At 32.7% G+C, this 21,557-nt stretch overlaps 1 long non-coding RNA gene across 2 annotated transcripts; it reads left to right on the forward strand.

Moving 5' to 3' along the window:
- Positions 1-11,433: 11,433 nt before the first annotated feature.
- LOC117276075 (uncharacterized) lies at positions 11,434-17,648 on the forward strand. 2 transcript variants are annotated; one of them, XR_011415418.1, is made up of 2 exons: positions 11,434-13,379; positions 15,598-17,648. It is a non-coding gene; the product is annotated as an uncharacterized lncRNA (long non-coding RNA). The 2 variants fall into 2 exon arrangements; XR_011415419.1 differs by having other exon boundaries at positions 17,451-17,648.
- The last annotated feature ends 3,909 nt before the right edge of the window (positions 17,649-21,557 follow it).

The raw sequence follows: 21,557 nt of genomic DNA on the forward strand, positions 1-21,557 counted from the left end.
TTACAGTCGAATTTACTAAAGTAATTATATCCTTGGATTTGTCTTATTTTTAATATCTTGTTAGGTATTGGGTAATTATATGTTTTAGTTTTTGCATTTAAATTTCGGTAATCTATAACCATTCTACTTTTTCCTCTTTTTTGTTCACTATGTTTAAATTTACTCTTTTTGCTCCTACTTTATTTTTACATGGTGTGGTAAACCACCAGTGTGTTTTTGTTATTATATGTGGGTATAGTTTCTCTAGAAATGGCATTCCTAGTAGCATATCTTTCGTAGTGAATTCAAAGTTATATATTTCTTCTATAATTAATATTTTATCCCATATTTGTATTTTTACATTCTTGGCTTTGTAGTTAATCATACTTCCTTCATTATTAAATCCTGTTACTACCATAGGTGTTTTTAATTTTTCCCATTTATCCGTTGGTAAACAATTATATTTACATATATTAGCTTCTGCCCCTGTATCTATCATTGGTGTATAGTATCTATTATAATGTGTTTGCATTTTTATTCCATTTTTATCTATTTGTATTCCTAAAAATTCTATCTGATTCTTCATAATCAGTAAGAGTCATTTTTGTAATCTTTAAATAGCCTTTCGATTATGAATAAAAAACAGGCTGCATCTTCAGGCATCCAAAAATTCCTCTCTTCTCTCTAAAGATACTTCTTAAAGATAAAAATACAGGAAAGCTATGGAACATCAAGAAGATATGAAAGCTATGGATCAACAAGGAGATATCAAAAACCTACAAAAACAGGTATGTCATATTATAATTATGAGTAGCTAAATTATTATATTCCTGATAATCTCTTATATGTAAATTATAATTATCCATCATATAATAGTACTGTTATAGAAATCATCTTGAGAAAGTTTGCCATGAAAATATGCTAAGAGTAGGTAAGCCCAGACTATGCATCCTAAGGTTGAAACCGGTAGGCAGGAAAGCCGTTTAGGGGAGTAAACAAAGTTGAAGCGCTGTTAGGGTAACTGATTGAAGCAGAAAATCATGGTAGTGACCAGAAAAGATGATTAAAATAACTTATTATAATATGATGAATAAGGATAATAGACATAGAGATTAAAAGGAATATGTTTAGCAAATCATATGATAAAATGAACACTTACTTAATAGATGATAATCTTAGTTATAAAATACTTATACTATATATACTAAAAAATATTGACAATGATGTAAGAAGAATAATTTATGAGAAATTACTTAATTTTGAAATAATAGAAATAATGGATCAAAATTGGACAGAACTAATTATACCAGAAATAGATTTATATGAATTAGATTTATATTTTGATAACACATGATGAATAATATATACCTACAATATTGGCAACAAACTACCGACAGTATAAAATTACTAACAAATCTAGTAAAAACTAATATAGAAGAATACCAAAGAACCCAAGATATAGAATATATAGAATATATATTAGAAAGCTTAAAAGAAATAATTAGACTAATTCCACTACAAAAAGAATATTATGAAAAAGCTTTTACATCTGACTAAATTATAAATGAAATTAAATAAAAATAGAAAGGAAAGTAAAAATGGTATCAGAGCTATAGATTAAAAATAAACAAAGAAGAATTTGCTATAGACGAAAAAACATATGAAAACCAAGATGGATTGAAAATAAAAATAATATTTTCAAATTTAGGCAGAAGATATAAAAAAATAGGAGACCAATTATACCTAATGATAGAAAAAGAAACAGCAAGATTAGAAGATAGCCTGACAGCTATGACGAGAATAAGTAAAGAAAATGAAGAAATTGATAAGAAAAAAGAAATTGAAATTATTAAAAATCAAGCAAACAAGGAAATACAACAATTAGAAGAAACTAAAAACACAAAAATTATAGCATTAGAAAAAGAATTAAACATGTTAAAAGCACTATATGAAAACAAGCAAAGAGAGAAAAATAAAGAAATAGAATTAACAGATGAGATAAATAAATTTAAACAAATATTACAACCAGAAGAAATTCCCAGAATTGAAGAAATAGATAACAATATAGATGACCAAAAGTCAGAATCAAGTGAAATAAGTGAAACATATACAGAACTTTTAGAAAATATAGAAAAAACAAAAAATATAGAAATAAATACAGGAGATGTAAATATGGATGAAAAACCTAGTATATCAGGTGTAAAAAATCCAAAAGAATTATACCCAAATTATTATACAGTTAACTATGAACAACATGATAGAAATAATACACTATGGAATAGTAGATTAAATAAGAAATGGACACCAAAACCAATATCATAACAATATAATTTTTTAGATTTAGATTGCGTAGCAGATATAAATAAAACAATCCAACTATGGATAGGATATGTATCTAAACAATTGGTAGATAATAAAATAGGAATGGCAGAAACACCAGGATATATAGAAAGAACACTCATAGGAACAGTAAAATTATGGTTACACAATTTAACAAAGGAGAGTATAGATACCTTAAGAAGTAATAAAAAATTTAATGGTGAAATAGCAACAACAAATATAGAAATATTATACAAATATGAAATAGCCATAAGAAACGAATTTAGTAGTATGACTACAGAAATTGAAGAATAAAATAAGGAAAAACAAATAAATAGAAACCTAATAACAAAATTAGCAATATGTAATATGTGCTATATAGACGAATATACTTATGCATTTAAAGAATATTATTATAAAGGAACATATAATACAGAAGAAGGCAAAGAAATAAGAAAATTATATTTCACAAAATTACCAGAACCTTTTAATTCTAAAATAATAAAAGATTGGAATGAAGCAGGAGTAACAGATACTTTAGGAGCTAGGATAAAATTTCTACAACAATGGTTTGTACAGTTATGTGAAAAATATAAAGAAGAAACAAAAATAGAAAAAATATTAATAAAAAACTTAAGATGCTGTAAAAATAAAACAGCACCACAATTTGGATGTATAGATAAATATAATAAATATAATAAAAAATAGAAAACAAAGAAATATAATAAATATAAATCAAAATATAAAAGTAAAAAACCAAGAAAAAGATATTATGTAAAAAATTATCAGACTAAAAGATCATTTAGACCAAAAAAGAAACTAACAGAATGTACTTGTTATAACTGTGAAAAATTAGGACATATAGCTAAAGACTGTAAAGCACCTAGAAACCTAAAGAAAAAGCAAATAACAGAAATCATAATTGATGATGAAGAATATATGCAGATAGAATATATAGATTATGAACTAGATAGTGAAGATAGTATATATGAAATATCAGATACAGAAGATGAAATAGATAATGAAATAACTAAAGAAGATGATGAAATCCAATGACTGAAAAAGAAATAGAAGTAATAACACGAGAAGAATATAAAGATGAAGAATCCTCAGAACAAAAAATTATATTTGATAATAATATATTTGAACAGATAAAAGGAAAAGAATTAGACCTCAGTGTCGAAAAAATATTTGAAGTACCTACAATAAAAAATTGGTTCAAAAGACAAAAAGAAGAATACTACGTGGTTAGCCAAAAAGAACATATAATTGACTGTAAATATACAAAAGGAAAAGCCAAAATACCAATAATAAACAAAAGAATAATAAATAAAGAAATACAAGATATAAAGGCAAAAAACCCAATTAAATATGTACACCTAGGAGGAACTGAAATATTAATAAAAGCATGTTTTAGGGAAGGAATAGATACCCCTATAGAAATATATTTAGCAGATGATAGAATAATCCAACCTATAGAAAAAAGCATAATAAGTGCAATAAAAGGAAATCTTATATATCAAAAATTTAAATTCATAATAAGTGCCAATTATTTAATAGCAATAAACGATAGGAATATAGATAAATCATTAGTATTATACTGGAAAATGTCAGGAACAGAATTAACACCTGGAAGTAAAATATTTACAGCTAGATGTAAAAACTTATACGTCCTAACAACAAAACATAAAATAGCAGCAAAAAATAAAATTAATAAAATCAAAATAGAAAACCCGTTTGAAAGAATAGTTACAGTTATTGACAATAATGAATATAGCTATAAAGAGATTGACATGGAAGAAGATTTAGAAATAGTAAAAGAAAGATTAAGTACATCAAGTATACCAAACCAATTAACTTATGAAACACCAACATCATCAAGAATAAGTACATCAAGAAGAGAATATATAATCCCAAAAAATTTAATAAGAAACACAAAAGAAAAAATAAATACATACCACTACTATATAACTGGAATCATGGAACAAAGAAAATATCAAATATTGATAAATACAGGACAAGAAGAAAACTATATTATAAGAGAATTAGTAACAGAAACTGAAATAATAACTACTGAACAATTATGCCCTGAATTACCTAAAGAATTAATAATAAATGAAGAAATAACAGGAAAAAAATAATTATTGGAGGAATACCTCTAATAATACAATTTAAAATATATCAAGAAAACGAAAATGAAAATATTACACTAGGAATAAAATGGTTAGAAAAGGTAAAACCATACAGTCTAGGAGATACGCAATTAACCATAACATACAAAGATAAGAAAATAATAATAAAAAGAACAGAAGAATGAAAATATATATACTCGCAAAAATCACAGTAGAAGGATATTATAATAGATACTATACACCAATGATAGATACAGGGGCAGAAGCTAATATATGTAAATATAATTATTTACCAACGGATAAATGGAAAAAATTAAAAACACATATGGTAGTAACAGGATTTAATAATGAAGGTAGTATGATTAACTACAAAGCCAAGAATGTAAAAATACAAATATGGGATAAAATATTAACTATAGAAGAAATATATAACTTTGAATTCACTACAAAAGATATGTTACTAGGAATGCCATTTTTAGACAAATTATACCCACACATAATAACAAGAACACACTGGTGGTTTACCACACCATGTAAAAATAAAGTAGGAGCAAAAAGAGTAAATAATAAACCTACAGAATGGATACGAGGAAATGAAAAAATCACACAAAAATTAGAAAATATAAGTAAAAATACAACTACTCAATTAGAAATTATCATATTTACAATAGACAAAGTAAAAATAATCCAAAATGAATTAGAAAAATTATATAATGATAACCCTCTAAAAGGATGGAATAAACATAAGATAAAAATAAAAATAGAATTAATAGAAGAAAATAATATAATAACACAAAAACCCTTAAAATATAACTTTGATGATTTAGCAGAATTTAAAATGCATATAAAAGAATTATTAGATAACAAGTATATACAAGAAAGTAATAGTAAACATACAAGTCCAGCATTTATAGTAAATAAACATAGTGAACAAAAAAGAGGAAAAAGCAGAATGGTTATAGATTACCGAAATTTAAATGCAAAAACTAAAACATATAATTACCCAATACCTAACAAGATATTAAAAATAAGACAAATCCAAGGATATAATTACTTTAGTAAATTTGACTGTAAATCAGGATTTTACCATCTAAAACTAGAAGATGAATCTAAAAAACTAACAGCATTTACAGTGCCACAAGGATTTTATGAATGGAATGTTTTACCATTTGGATATAAAAATGCACCAGGAAGATACCAATATTTTATGGATAATTATTTTAACCAACTAGAGAATTGTATAGTATATATAGATGATATATTACTATATTCAAGAACACAAGATGAACATATAAAATTATTAAAAAAATTCATACATATTATAGAAAACTCGCAGAGATATTATATGAAGAGATAAAGCCTATCATACAAGTTATCAAGATCGGACTTACAAGAGAAATGCTCATACCAGAAAGAATAGAAGAACAAGAAGAGATAGAAAAAATAAATATTCCAGACTTTTATGCAAATAAAAGGATTATTGGAATATCCACTATACTAAATGAACTAGCAAACAACTACCTAAATCAGAATGCTATTTGGAGTTATTATTCAAGAGAACAAACAATGATATATTCAAATTGCAGAGAAATACGAGAAGCAGATATGGAGGAATTAAGACAATGGGTCTTAAGTCTTTTAAAACCAGAACAACCTACAACTACAAGAGCTATAAGGACGAATTACATTTCTCCAGAACTGTTAACAAGATATTGAAAGCTAATCAGTCACAAATATCCAGACCACATATGCTCAAAATGCAAAGGAGGAGATAATATTGTTCCAGACGTACAACTGAAATAATCGAGAAGAAGACAACAAACTAGACGACAAAAAACTATGGCAGACAAGATAAAGTAAAAGATTTAGATTCTTTTCTTTTTTAAATAATATTATTTTATTTTTTGTAAAAGTCGTAAAGTAAATAGTTCTTTACTTTACAAAAGTAAGAGTCAGTCTCATGAACAGTAAAGGTCGTTCATGAATAGTAAGAGTCAGTTTTATGAACAGTAAAGGTTGTTCATGAACAGTAAGAGTCATTTTGTAATCTTTAAATAGCCTTTCGATTATGAATAAAAAATATGCTACATCTTCAGGCCAAGGGATTCTCTCTTCTCTCTTTCTTCTCTTACTAAATATACTTAAAGATAAAATACAGGAAAGCTATGGATAAACAAGAAGATATGAAAGCTATGGATCAACAAAGAGATATCAAAAACTTACAAAAACAGGTATGTCACACTATAATCATGAGTAGCTAAATTAATATATTCCTGATAATCTCTTACATGTAAATTATAATTATCCATCATATAATAGTACTGTTATAGAAATCATCTTGAGTAAGTTTGCCATAAAAATATGCTAAGAATAAGTAAGCCCAGACTATGCATCCTAAGGTTGAAACCGGTAGGCAGAGAGGCCGTTTAGGAGAGTAAACAAAGTTGAAGCGCTGTTAGGGTAACTGATTGAAGCAGAAAATCATGGTAGTGACCAAAAAAGATGATTAAAATAACTTATTATAATATGATGAATAAGGATAATAGACATAGAGATTAAAAGGAATATGTTTAGCAAATCATATGATAAAATGAACACCTACTTAATAGATGACGATCTTAGTTATAAAATACTTATACTATATATACTGAAAGATATTAATAATGATGTAAGAAGAATAATCTATGAAAAATTACTCACCTTTGAAATAACAGAAATAATGGACCAGAATTGGACAGAATTAATTATACCAGAAATAGATTTATATGAACTAGATTTATATTTCGATAACACATAATGAACAATATATACCTACAATATTGGCAACAAACTACCGACAGTATAAAATTACTAACAAATCTAGTAAAAATTAATATAGAAGAATATCAAAGAACCCAAGATATAGAATATATAGAATATATATTAGAAAGTTTAAAAGAAATAATTAGACTAATTCTACTACAAAAAGAATATTATGAAAAAGCTTTTACATCTGACTGAATTATAAATGAAATTAAATAAAAATAGAAAGGACACTAAAAATAAAGAAAGGACACTAAAAATGGTATCAGAGCTATAGATTAAAAATGAATAAAGAAGAATTTGCCATAGACGAAAAAACATATGAAAATCAAGATGGATTGAAAATAAAAATAATATTTTTAAATTTAGGCAGAAGATATAAAAAAATAGGAGATCAATTATACCTAATGATAGAAAAAGAAACAGCAAGATTAGAAGATAGCTTAACAGTTATGACGAGAATAAGTAAAGAAAATGAAGAAATTGATAAGAAAAAAGAAATAGAAATTATTAAAAATCAAGCAAACAGGAAAATACAACAATTAGAAGAAACTAAAAACACAAAAGTTATAGCATTAGAAAAAGAATTAAACATGTTAAAAGCACTATATGAAAACAAGCAAAGAGAGAAAAATAAAGAAATAGAATTAACAGATGAGATAAATAAATTTAAACAAGTATTACAACCAGAAGAAATTCCCAGAACTGATGAAATAGATAGAATTGAAGAAATAGATAACAATATAAATGACCAAAAGTCAGAATCAAGTGAAATAAGTGAAACATATACAGAACTTTTAGAAAATATAGAAAAAAATAAAAAATGTAGAAACAAATACAGGAGATGTAGATATGGATGAAAAACCTAGTACATCAGGTGTAAAAAATCCAAAAGGATTATACCCAAATTATTATACAGCTAACTTTTAGGTGTGGTAGTTATGGTTTTGGGAAAAGCTTATGAGGGTTAATTTTTAGGATTTGGACCTCTATTTGAGGTCAAATCTTGATGCAAATCACATATTTGATCTCAGGGGAGAATAGGTAAACGGGTATTTTTATTTCAGATTTCGGCCATGTGGGCCCAGATAGACTTTTCCATAACTTTTCTAAATATGTTAAAGATTGAACCTTTTTTTATACTAGGGTAGTTTCTAAAGATTATTTTGACTTATTTAGAAATTATTTGACTAGATTCAAGTGGTTTGAAGGCTTGTTTTAATGGAAAATTTGTGTTGAATTGCTAATTATCTTCCGGAAAGATTTGATACTTACTAAATATGCGTTGTCGTTTCTCTACTCATATTGTACATTTACATATTATTATGTAGATCCTGGTAGTGGTCCTAGCGATACTTACAAGGGAGCCTAGGATCTTGTTGAAGACTTTCTAGTGAGCTGCTACTCTTATATTCACAACTTATGGAGTCACCTTCCATCTTATTTATTCTTTTTTATTCCAGACAGTATTTTCGTACTTTGAAACTATATTGTACTCTTTTTAGTAGCTCATAAATTTGTACTACCGAGATTTGGGTATTTATGTAGCATTTTCTGCACTTGAATGTTGATTTATGACTTATTCATGCCATTATCTATAATGTGTCATCTGAACATCCTGGCTATTATCTTGTAATTGTTTTTTATGCGCGTTGGTTTGCCTAGCGGGTTCTTCTAGGTGCCATCACAACCTCAGTGGGATCTTGGGTCGTACTATTTTCAACCATAGCAACTCTGGTGACTCAGCTGACTTAGAACGGTGTTTAGTTTAGACGTTCTAATGAATGTGAGAAGAGCTTTCCAAATCTCAAGACCATACTGACCACTGCCTCAGCTTTGACATTGCCTATGGTTTAAGGGAGTTATACGGTGTATTGTGATGCTTTGGGCATTGTTCTTAGGTTTGTGTTGACGTGGGATGGTAAGGTGATCGCCTATGTTTTTCGGCAATTGAAGGTATATGAGAAGAATTATCCTACCCATGACTTGAAGTTGTGCGGTGGTTGAGTTTGTATTGAAGATTTGAAGATTTGGAGACATTACTTGTATGGTGTGTCATATAAGGTCGATACCGACCATCATAGCCTACATTCAGTTATGGTGTGACATGGGTCATTGTTGATAGGTTGACTAAGTTTGAGCACTTCATTCCGGTTCGAACTACTTACTCTTTGGTGAAGCTTGCACATATTTATATTAAGAAGATAGTTCTGTTGCACGGGGTGCCCATTTTTATCATTTTTGACCAGGGTACACAATTCGTAGATTGTTTTTGGAAGTTTATAAAGAGAGAGTTTGGTACACATGTTGATCATAGAACACCATTTTACCCAAAGACTAGTTGTTAGTTTTAGTGGACTATCCATATCCTTACAGATATGTTGAGAGCTTGTGTGATAAACTTTGGAGGTCATTGAGATTAATTCTCGACTTTTAATGGAGTTCGCCTATAATAAGAGTTACCAATCCAGCATTCAGATGGCACGAAATGAGATTTTACATGATAGGCGATGTCATTTTTAATTTTATTAATTTAAGCCTAACGAGGCTTGGTTATTGAGCATAGATTTGGTATATCAGGCCTTAGACAAGGTCAAATTGATTCAAGAGTGACTATGCACAACTCATAGTAGGCATAAGACTATACGGACTAGAAGGTTCGTGATGTGGTGTTCATAATAGTGAGAAAGTAATTTTTAAGATTTCTCCGCGTACAAGGTGTGATGTGCTTTGAAAAGAAGGTCAAGTTGAGTCTGAGGTTCAATAGTCCGTTCGACATTTTAAGGAGAGCTAGTAAGGTAGCTTATTGGCTTGCTTCGCCTCCTAGTCTATCGGAGGCACATCCCGTATTTCATGTGTCTATAATTTGGAAGTACAAAGAGGAAAAGTCACATGATTTGAACTTCGACATGGTAGAGTTAGATGAAAACTTGACTTATGAGGAAGAGCCGATAGCTATTTTGAATAGGCATGTCTGAAAGCTAAGATCAAAAGAGATTGCTTGAGTGAAAGTACTTTGCAAGATTCAACCAAGCCAGGAGGCTATTGGAGAAAGTAAGGCGGACATGCGTGGTGATACCCGCACTTTTTGATAGCCCAAGTACATTTCTAAACATGTTCGAGAGTGACCATTTGTTTAAGAAGGAGAGAATGCAAAAGCCCAACCCCTTGTTTTTAGCATTCATTTTATGTTTCATGTTTCGAGATATTGAATAGGTCTATGTAGTATTTTGGAACTTGTCCGGATGGTCTGAGGTGTCCCGGAGAGCTTTGGTGAGTTTCGGTGCATCTAGGGAAAATGGAAAAAGTTGTAGAGCTGTTGTGCTAATGTGCACTGCTTTGGGGGCTGCACCTATTCCAAGTTGTTAACAGGTGCGCCGCACCTTTGGTTGAGCCTGCCTAGGTGTGGTATTTGATGCACTGCACCTATCCCCTCCTCATGCCAAATTTAAGACTAAGTATAATAGCTCATTTCGTAATTTTGGTCCATTCGTTACCATTTTCTAATCTTGAATGTCCGAGTTTGAGGGGTTTTAAGCTAGATTTTCATTTACGATATTGGAGTAAGTGATTCTAATTCGGATTTACATTTATATCATAAATCTATTACTCCCTCCGTTTTAATTTATGTGAACCCATTTTACTGGGCATAGAATTAAAGAAAAGAGAGAATACTTTTGAACTTGTGGTGTAAAATGAGACACATATATGTTGTGTGGCTATAAATCATTGCATAAAGGTAAATTATTTTCATATAAGGAAATGGGTCATTCTTTTTGGCACGAACCGAAAAAGAAATAGGTTCACATAAATTGAAATATATGGAGTATAAGATTTATCTTAGCAACATTGATTAAAGGTAATTTTTTGTGAAACTTTGGAGAAAACCTAGATCACCTAAATGTTGATTTGACTATCATAATAGGCTAGAATTTGAAATTTAAGTATATATTTGGACTCGTGAGGTCATGAGTCAATGGGTTTTGATTTATTTAGGAATTTTACCATATGGGCCTAAGGTTGACATTTTGGAGTTTTATCTTAGACATAGTCTAAAATTGTGGAATATATGCAGTAACCCCAAATTTAATTAGGGGTTGTTTAGTAATTTAATAAAAAGGAATAAATAAACAAAGAAATCAATAATATTATAATAGTAATAAGGATAGAATGATTAGAAAAAAAGGGACGAGCAGAACGGTGCATAAGCATAAACCAAAAATGCAGTAAGAGAAAAGAAAAGAAAGGGAGAAAAAGAGACGAAAAAGAGAGAAAATAGGGATTTTCAAAATAAATCATCAAGGTTATGATCCTTAACTTTTATTTTAGTTTATTAAGTGATTATGAGAATATTTTTATAGTAGACAAATGAAGAAATTTTCAGAAATTTAGAAAGTATAGCCCTAGGGTTCTTCAACCTAATCTTCAACCTAATTCATCAATTTGAAAGAGAAAACGTTATCAAAAATTGATTTTGATTAGTGTTATGGAATTCACTCGTCGGGGAGAATCCGTTGGTGGTCATGGTCTAGGAATTCTGACCCGTTAACTAGAGTTAACTTTTTGGGTAAATCTTTGACCGCGTGTTAAAAATTATAAAAAAAATTGACCCAAGGATTTTCGACCATTCTGAACCCATTTTTTGGGTAGTTTGAGTTGATCCAGAGATCTGAGAGTATAGTTTTAATCTAGTTGGACCTTATGGAGTAATTATATGGTGAAACAATTTATATGTATATTATTTCTATGCTCGTTATGTATTTGTATTTTCTAATACATATTTCAGGAGTATTTAAAGTGGATGATCGAGGATTTTACAGGGTTATACTTACGTATAACTCACTCCTTACTTGCATGTTCACGCAGATATTGTTGTTGAGGACGAAACTAGTGGCTGAAAAGTTCATTGTATAAATTTTGTTGCTACGGTGAGCCGATGCATTGTACGTGGAGGTCGTTGTTTCAGTCTTACCTATTTCATGTCTTTTTTTAGGGTTTACATGCTCGATAATCAAACACATATAACTCTATTAGATTCTTCATGGTCTTAGTATAGAATTTGGGTTACAGATTTATTGCTTGAGTGTTCATTAGATTTTATAAATAAATTATGGTTTTAGTTGAATAATTATTATTTCGTATTTAGTTATTTTAAATGTATTTGGACTTGCACTTAGTATCTCTTAATTCCTAAATAATTCGTTAAGAGTATAAAAATTTGGTTTGCCTGGCGGGTGGTGTTAGCTGGGTGCAAATCATGGCTAGGGAGTAGTTTGGGACGTGATAATATATCATTTCCAATGGCCTTATTTGAAATTATTGAGTAATCTTTTGCATAGATAGAGTTCGTCGGGAGGATTTGGAGCCAGGCAAGGGTATTCTTGAGGTGGGAAACTTACTTTAAATGAGGTAAGCTAGTATTTTTACCTCAATGAGAAAGTTTTATCAAATTGACTTGCTTGACATATATCATGTTTATGGGGATGCCGTATATATGAGTTGAAGAGTATATATTTGATTTCCAGATTATATATGATTATAACGGATATATTGGTGTTTCTATACATGCTTAACTTGCTTTATTTGTGTTATGACTATTTGTCTATTTTTACGTACCAGTATCATGTTGTAGGCATCTCTCATAGTTTAACATGATAGCATATATGTATGTTTCATTACATGATTTACTTGATAGTGATGTATTATTCATATGCATTATAACTTGCATATGTGATTTCACGCTTAATTGTGATTATGGGATGTATGTGAATTGGCCATACGATTTGATATTGCCTGTGGATATGGACCCGTCCCTCATGAGTCTGTATCGCCTGATTACCACGGCTAGTATGCGTGCAGGTTGCCGGTTTGATGTATAGTTTGAGTCATTATCAAGCATTAGTGAGTATAGGTTTTTGTTATTGCATTCATATAAATGCTAGACTTGTGCATCTCTAATTATTTTATCTTTGTACTTTATATTGATATTACTCCTTCTTACTATTCAGTTGGGGCAGTCGATGATACTTAACTGAGTACGTTTTAGTTTATTCATACTATATTTCTGCGCTTTATGTGCACCTACTAAGTCTAGTACTGGTGAAGCTCAAGAAGGATCATAGCAGCTTATTTGGAAACTTTATTGTGGTAAGTTGCCCTGTCCAATCCACAACACATTAGAGCCACCTTCTATCTTTCTCTATTGTTCTTTATTTCATACAATATTGTGTATTTGAGATAGCAGAAATGCTATTTCTTCATAAATGCTCATTGAGTAATTTTACCCGGTTCCTGGGGGATTATTTTGACCGTTCCGATTTCGTAACGGTTTTGGTATTACTCTCTTATCTATATTATTAACTATTCGACTATGTCATGGTTTTATTGTCTAACGTTGTGGGTATTCTTGTGTTGTTTGGTTCGCTTAACGGGACGGGTTAGGTGCCGTCAAGGCTCAGGTGAATTGGGTCGTGACATTCACATAGTTTATTTCCCCTGTTATGGAACTGTAACATGACAACACCTACGATTATAAATGACTTCATCAAGATCATTATAGCTAAATATAATTCAAATTATTGTTAGTTTAGTTATAAATAAGCAAATACATGGATAAGTAGATAGCAGCAGGGTTGTTTATATTTGTTATTTAGGTTACAGGCCTTTGTGATATAGCCAAAGCCTCAACCAAAGCACACAGTTTCACCTTATACAAAAGTGTTGGGAATTTAATCATCCAAACTCTTCAAATTCCACATATCAGTATTCTTGTTGTGCTGCTCATAGTAACCAGGGCCCCTATCGGAATCCTGTCCATAGTATTTCGGAGAACCGTGTTCTGTTGGTCCCAATCCCCTTGGAATATGAGAGTAAGAGGATTGTTGCATTCCACTCCCATAGCCATTGTTCATGTGGGAAGAATGTTGCATTCCACTCCCAGAGCCACCATTCATGTGGGAACTAGAATGCTGCATTCCACTCGCATAGCCACCATTCATGCGGGAACTAGAGTGCTGCATTCCGCTCCCATAGCCACCGTCGATGTGTGAACTAGAGTGCTGCATTCCACTTCCATAGCCACTATTATCGCTGTAAAAGTTTGAGGAATCATGGGACATGTGCCCATATTGGCCATGGCTATTGTGGTGACCATAGCCACTTTGGTACTTGTCTTTGTTGTACCAGCTATCATCGTCGTGGCTATAGCCGCCTTGGCTTATCATCATGTGATGTTGGGTGTGCTGAGGAGTGGTTACGCTGGGATAACCATAAGGCTTTGTCATTTGCATGCTTGAGCCGTAGTTGCTGTTATATTTGTCCTCAGAGGAGTAGAAGTCGTTCCCGTTATAGTAGCTTTGTTGCTGCTTGAAGCCAAGAGCGGGGTAGCTTTCAGTTTGGAGAACCATTTTGGATTGTCTAAAGAAGAGGAGTCGTACTAAAATATTGAGCTAATTTGCTTGTAAAAATGCTCTGTAGACTTGGTCAGATTTATAGGGCTATGGCAAGAGGAATTTAGGATTCCAATCAGATAAGTGAGGATCTTATTCCTCTTATTGAGGTTCTGAAATGGCGCACATTTAGTGGTAGTCGTCTCTAACACATGGGCATCCAAAAATGCTCCTGACTTTATCCCCAAACACCAACTTGCATATGGAATCAGATTTGCATATCAACTTGCATTTGGAATCAGATTTGCTATTTACATAATTTATAAACCTCCCCCAATAGGCATAATACGTTGAATTTGCGGTTCAGATTTTTCATTCTACTTTTATCTTTATGTAATCACTCGGCCGGTCGTTTTGAGAGTATTAGCCCCGAACCCCTAATTATTGCTCCCTCTATTTTATTTTGTTGTTACGTAACTTGTCGGGAGAATTTATTTTTGGTTTCGGAGTGATATGTGATACATAGTCCCTAAATCGGAAGTTTAAGTTCTAGAAATTTACCGTAATTTGAATTGTGTGAAGACGACTCCGGAATGGAGATGCGAAGGTTCCAATTGCTCTGTAGAGTGATTTTGGTCTTAACAGCGTGTTCAGATGTTGAATTGGAGGTCCGTAGGTCGTTTTGGCATCAAATGGCGAAAGTTGAAAAGTTGGATGATTTTTGAAAAGTTTGACCGGGGTAGACTTTTTGGTATCGGGGTCGGATTCGGATTCCGGAAGTTGAAATAGGTATGTAATGTCAATTATGACTTGTGTGCAAAATTTGAGGTCAATCGATCTTGATTTGATAGGTTTCGGCGTCAGATGTAGATGTTCGAAGTTTTAAAGTTTACTAGGCTTGAATCGATGTGCAATTCGTATTTTTAGCGTTGTTTGATGTGATTTAAAGGCTTGACTAAGTCCGTGTGATGTTTCAGGACTTGTTGGTATATTCAAACGGGATCCCAGGGGCCTCGGGGTGATTTCGGATGGTTAACGGATCGAGTTGAGGCTTAGAGAATGGCTGAAGTGCACCAGTTCTGGTGCAATCGCACTTGCGCAAGTTTGACCGCAGAAGCGAGCGGGTGGGCGCAGATGCGGAGCTGGAGAAGGTGGCTAGTGGTCGCAGGTGCGGCGAGGAGGTCGCATAGGCGGTATAGATTTTGCGGAAGGAAGAGCACAGAAGCGGAAAGGCCAGGAGGGCCTGGTGATCGCAGAAGCAGACTTGGTCCGCAGGAGCGCATGTGCAGAAGCGCTCCTTGGCCGCAGAAGCGGAAGTGCCGATGCGCATTTGAGTCCGCAGAAGCGAACGTGTCTAGACTAAATAAGAACCGCACCTGCGATGGTAATTCCGCAGGTGCGGAGCCGCAGAAGCGGCTGTGGGTTCGCAGGTGCGAATTCACTGGGCAGAAAAGGCCTAATTCCGAGGGTTTGATTTCAGTCTCCATTTTTGGATCTAGAGAGCTCGGATTGAGGCAAAATTTTGAGGGTCTTATAGAGGAAATATTTGGGTAAAGATTCTTGACTTGATTTTGATTAATTTTCACTAAGATATCATTTATTCTTCATTTAATTAAGGATTTGGGTTGAGAAATTTGTGAAAAAGATGAAAAAATCCTTAGGCTGAATTTTGAGGTTTTGATCAAGAATTTCGTATCGGATTTGAGTAATTTTGATATGGGTGAACTCGATATCAAATGGGTGTTCGTATTTTATGACTTTTACCCGATTTTGAGACGTGGGCCCGGGTCGATATTTTGGGGCGATTTTTCGAGTCTTTGCTAAAAGTCGTAGATTTATTATTTACATTAGTTTCTTGTTGTTGTATTTATAGTATGTAATTACTTTTGGCTAGATTTGGGTCGTTTGGAGTCGGAAAATCGAGGGAAAGGCATTTTTATTGACTGATTGAGCTTGGTTTGAGGTACATGACTTGTCTAACCTTGTGTGGGGGGAACCTCACTTTAGGTTTTGACAATGTTATGATATTTGCAATGCGTAAAGGCCGTGTACGCGAGGTGACGAGTGCATAGTCCGATTAAACGTTGAAAAATCCGGTTCTTGCTGAGTAGTTTTCTTTTAATTCCTTAACTAAGTTTCTCTAGCCTGTGTAGTCATCATATTTAGCCTAATGTCGCGTGTCTACGCGTCTTAACTCTTATTGGCAAATTGTGCAATATGTTTAGTCGAATTACCTGTTTCCTTGATTTTGTATTCAGTCTTTAACTGTAGGATTCCTTGCTATAAATTCGTTGTTCCATAGATTATGAGTTGCATATTTACTTTTGGGACTACGAGGCGGTATTTCGGGAGCGCCCCCTGTTGCGTATTTACTTTTGGGACTACGAGGCGGTACGTCGGGAGCGCCCCTGTTGCATATTTATTTTTGGGACTACGAGGCGATACCTCGGGAGCGCTCCTGTTGCATATTTACTTTTGAGACTACGAGGCGGTACCTCGGGAGCGCCCCTGTTGCATATCTACTTTTGGGACTACGAGGCGGTACCTCGGGAGCTCCCGTGTTGTGTATTTATGTTTGGGACTACGAGGGAGGACCTCGGGAGCGCCCCTGTTGCTTACCTCTATTTGCTGTGTTGTTACCTTTCTGTAATTTCTCATTGTTCAATTCTCAATCATTTTAACATATTATTATATCTTCTGTTTTGTTTCCTGTTTATTCCAGTAGGGCCCTTGCCTGACCTCGTCACTACTCTACTGAGGTTAGGCTTGGCACTTACTGGGTACCGTCGTAGTGTACTCATGCTACTCTTCTGCACATCTTTTTGTGCAGATCCAGATTTGTCCTAGCAGGCCAGATACCAGTGAGATAGCCGTGCGTGAAGACTTCAAGGTACATCTGCCAGCGTCCGCAGACCACGGAGTCCCCCTCTATCCTTATTATGTTATTTTCTTCCTTATTTTCCTTAGACTCTGATGTATAGAGACACTTAGTATTTCTCTTTAAAGCTTGTGACTTATTTCTACCGGATTGTGGGAGTTGTAATTATTTTGAACTGTAGTTTTGTTTATTTCAGATGTTGAGGTTTGAGTTTAAGTTTTATATTCAGTTATTCCCCAAATTGTTAGGTTTACCTAGTCTTAGAGACTAGATGCCATCACGACATCCTACGGAGGAAAATTGGGGTCGTGACACTTTACGGATATATATATATATATGTCGTGACACTTTACGGATATATATATATATATATATATATTGCTAGAGAAGACTTTCCCAATCATACTGTTAAGGAATCCCATAACTCTGATTAGTCGGCATTTAGTAGAAACTAGTTAATTTGTTCGCGTTCCGCGCAGTCATTAAAATGGATAGCAAATTTAATATACAATTGTGTAGTCAATTTGGTCAAGATATATAAGTGTTGACAACCTAATTTTGACCCTCCTTTTTAATATTAAATTATTTATACTTGATGTTTTGCAATAAATACGGTGAAAATATTTTCTAATCAATAATACCTATTTTTATTTAAATATAATAGAAAATTAGTAATTACTAGTGTTAAACTATTAATTTAATAGTTTAAATTACTATTAATATTTTAAATATTTTATAAAATTTATATTCGACCAAAAATACATACATTTAACCATTATTGCCTCACATTATAGCATCTTTAATTGTCTTTCGAGTTTTAATAATATTACTTTATGCTTAAAATTATATTTTAACTGTGTAGTAATAAAGCGATGTGAAGATGAAGAGATTTGGAGCAAAATTAAATAAAACGCGGAAGAAAAAGAAAGGAAAATAAAAAAGGTCACAAAGGGGGGACACCGTTTGATTTTTGTTGCCCCAAGTGAAGGACAAGAAAAAAGGAAATAAGCAACAATGAAAGAAGGCATCTGACGCAACGAAGAATTGAATTGCAAAATCGTACTAGTTTCTGCGCCAGGCCAGCGCGAGGCGCTGCCCTGGATGCTCGAGATGGGGGATTTTCCTACTTCGCCCGGGACAATATTATTTCGGCCCTACATGGCCTCAACTCGTATAAAAGGGGTTCTAAACCTACTTTGGAGGATATCTAACATACTTTGAAAGAGAATTCAAGTGGGGGAACACACACCACCCTTGGAGGAGGCTTCTAACTAGTTTTTCTTCTCTTCACTTCTTTTAGTTTCATAGTTCATCAGTTCTAGAGTTGTGGGGTACTACATGAACGTTGTAGTTTGAAGCTTGAGTTGTTATTTTATTATATTAGTTTATTTATTCAATCGTGTGCTTAATTATTTGATTACTTGATCACCAATTGAATACTATCTACGAATCTAGGATTGAACTCGGGAGAGGGAATTGTAGATTGCAAATAAGATTTAATAGAGCAAGATCTTAAACTCGAGCATCGGGAACGAATTTGCGGTTAGGATAGGGATATACCTAATCGCATTTCTTGGTTATTATATGTGAATTATTAATGCGTTCTTGTTAATCCTAGTTCCATAGAAATATAGGCGTTAGTTTAGCTTGAATAGGCGAGTACTACTTTGGGAGAAAGCTATGAGTAATATTAACCCTGTCAATCAATAAACTAGATAAATTAATTAGACAATTTAAGTGAAAAACTCAACAGGATTGTTAGTTAACCCATAGCTCTAGAATATTGCCTCTCATTGAATTCATCTCTAATATTTGTCAAATTGTTTCCTTTAATCTCTTAGTTAGCTACTCTAAATTAGTTATTAATAATCTTTAGATAATAGCTTGAATAGATTAATTGTCTTAGTTTAATTTAGTTGATAGTTAGTCACAAGTCCCTGCGGGTACGATATCTAGACTTACAATCCTATATTACTTGTCGACCACGTATACTTGCGTGTGCGTTTGGGAGCAACAAAAATATATTACCCTTACTATTTTAAAAATTACTAAAATAACCTCTATATTTTGATACACATGTTTTACAATTAATTTAACAAATTAATCTTTAATTTTTAATTACATCTCTCATTTTTTAAATTAATCCAAATTTAATTTTATAATTTGGCAAATAAAGTATTTTAATAAATAATCAATTAATTAAAGTAACTTGTAGTGAATTTGATGATTATATTTTTATCATATTTAATTAGAATTAATTAAACTTAATTAAGTTAATTTTAAAGGGGTTAAAATATTAAAAGGCTACACTTGCAAATGCCTAATTAAACATAACATGTCTATTTGTTAAATCAATCTCAGCCCAAAAAATACAGGCCCAATCGCCAACCCGGCCCAAAACTACCCCCTCCCATCCACCTTGGAAATTCATGCCAACTCTTGAGAACCAATAGAATTGTGCCATATCACCCGCCCCCTCCACTCACAAAAAAAAAATACAAGTGATCTTGGTCGTCAATCTAAAACAGTAACGATCCACATTTATTCCCACTTATTGCTTTATTTAAAACCTTTCATCAGATTTTATCCTAAATGTTGGATCACACGGATCTAACGGTCCGCATTTTTTCCCCATTAACCATTTTACCAGGTTTTATATCGGAAATTATCAGGGTCGTTGATCAAATGATCCAACGGCCTACAGTTCATCTCTCACTTTAAACCTCAGAGACCAACCAAGTGACCCCTAACCATAATCACTTCTCACATTGAATGGACGCCTCTCTTTCCCATTTTCCTCTCTATTCTCTCAACCTCTCATCTCCCATCAATCTTCAATCCTTGAACAAATCAGTGCGAGGTCACGAATTCGAACTTTACAACACCCAATGTGCTTCCTATATCCACGAAGCTCGCCTGTTTCTTTCACCTTTCATCCCTAAACTTCAAAGCCTCAAATATAAAACCCTAGACCTAAAAGATGAAACATCAATTCGTCTGATTTTCTCCTTCGTTCTTTCAAATCAGAGCATGCATGGCTGTAACTTCAGCTTCATCATCATGATTCTTTTTCTAGAGGTCAAACACAGTGACCTATGGACATTGGAGTTTGACCACTGGGTTGAATACTTCAACGGTCGACTTTCCTCTTCTCAGGTAAAATCCATCACTGATTTCCCCCTCTATCCTCCTAATTTCAATCTTCCTCTATCGTCATCTATCATATCATCATCATGCACTACCTGTTCGAACTAATTTGAAAGCCTAAGACTTTAACAACCACTATAAATAGGAGCTTTCAATGGTCTCACCTAACAAGACTTAACAAAGGTGAATATACCTACCACTATCAGTAAAAACATTGAAAGATTACAAAAGTTTAAGTCTTTTCGGTTAAGTATTAACGTTCCAGTAGCTTTTTCTTAACTTTTCTTTTCTTCCTTTCATTTCTGCTCGAGTTCGGTCGTTGTACGTGATTAATTGGGGTTTGGACTCCTAAACGACTAAAGAAAGAGCTCTTATTTGGATTGCTACCCTGCAGAAGGTCAATGTACACTGACCCCCCTCTTCTTCTTTCATTCATTGTGTTATTTTATTTATATGATGTCTTCTATGTTGATTAGCTATCGTTTGTAATGCATATCGGTATCTCATTTCCGTGTTTATTATATCCTGCCTTCACATGCCATTCTTGCTGATTGAATAAATTATCTCCTGAATGGTTATGATTGTGTTAATGTTGCTGCCAATTGCTGTTGTTAATGAACTTCACTTCTTATGATTTAGATAAATAATAAATGCCTTCTTGATGATTGATCCTATTGAATCTCTTTATAATGAATTGAATTAGGCCTAAGCTAATGTTATGCATACTCTATTAGTTGAATAATGATTGTACCGTTGTGTTTGGCCATCTTAATTGTACTATGCCTTTTAGTCCTTGCTTAATGTCATTTTAAGAGCTCATCTGCTGCACCATGCCATATGGATCCTTATGTTTGTAATGTTATACCATGCTATGGATCAAATAAAAGTGATCTTCATCATAGTTCATATTAT

Source organism: Nicotiana tomentosiformis, chromosome 4 (assembly GCF_000390325.3).
Source record: "Nicotiana tomentosiformis chromosome 4, ASM39032v3, whole genome shotgun sequence".
Classification (NCBI taxonomy): domain Eukaryota; kingdom Viridiplantae; phylum Streptophyta; class Magnoliopsida; order Solanales; family Solanaceae; genus Nicotiana; species Nicotiana tomentosiformis.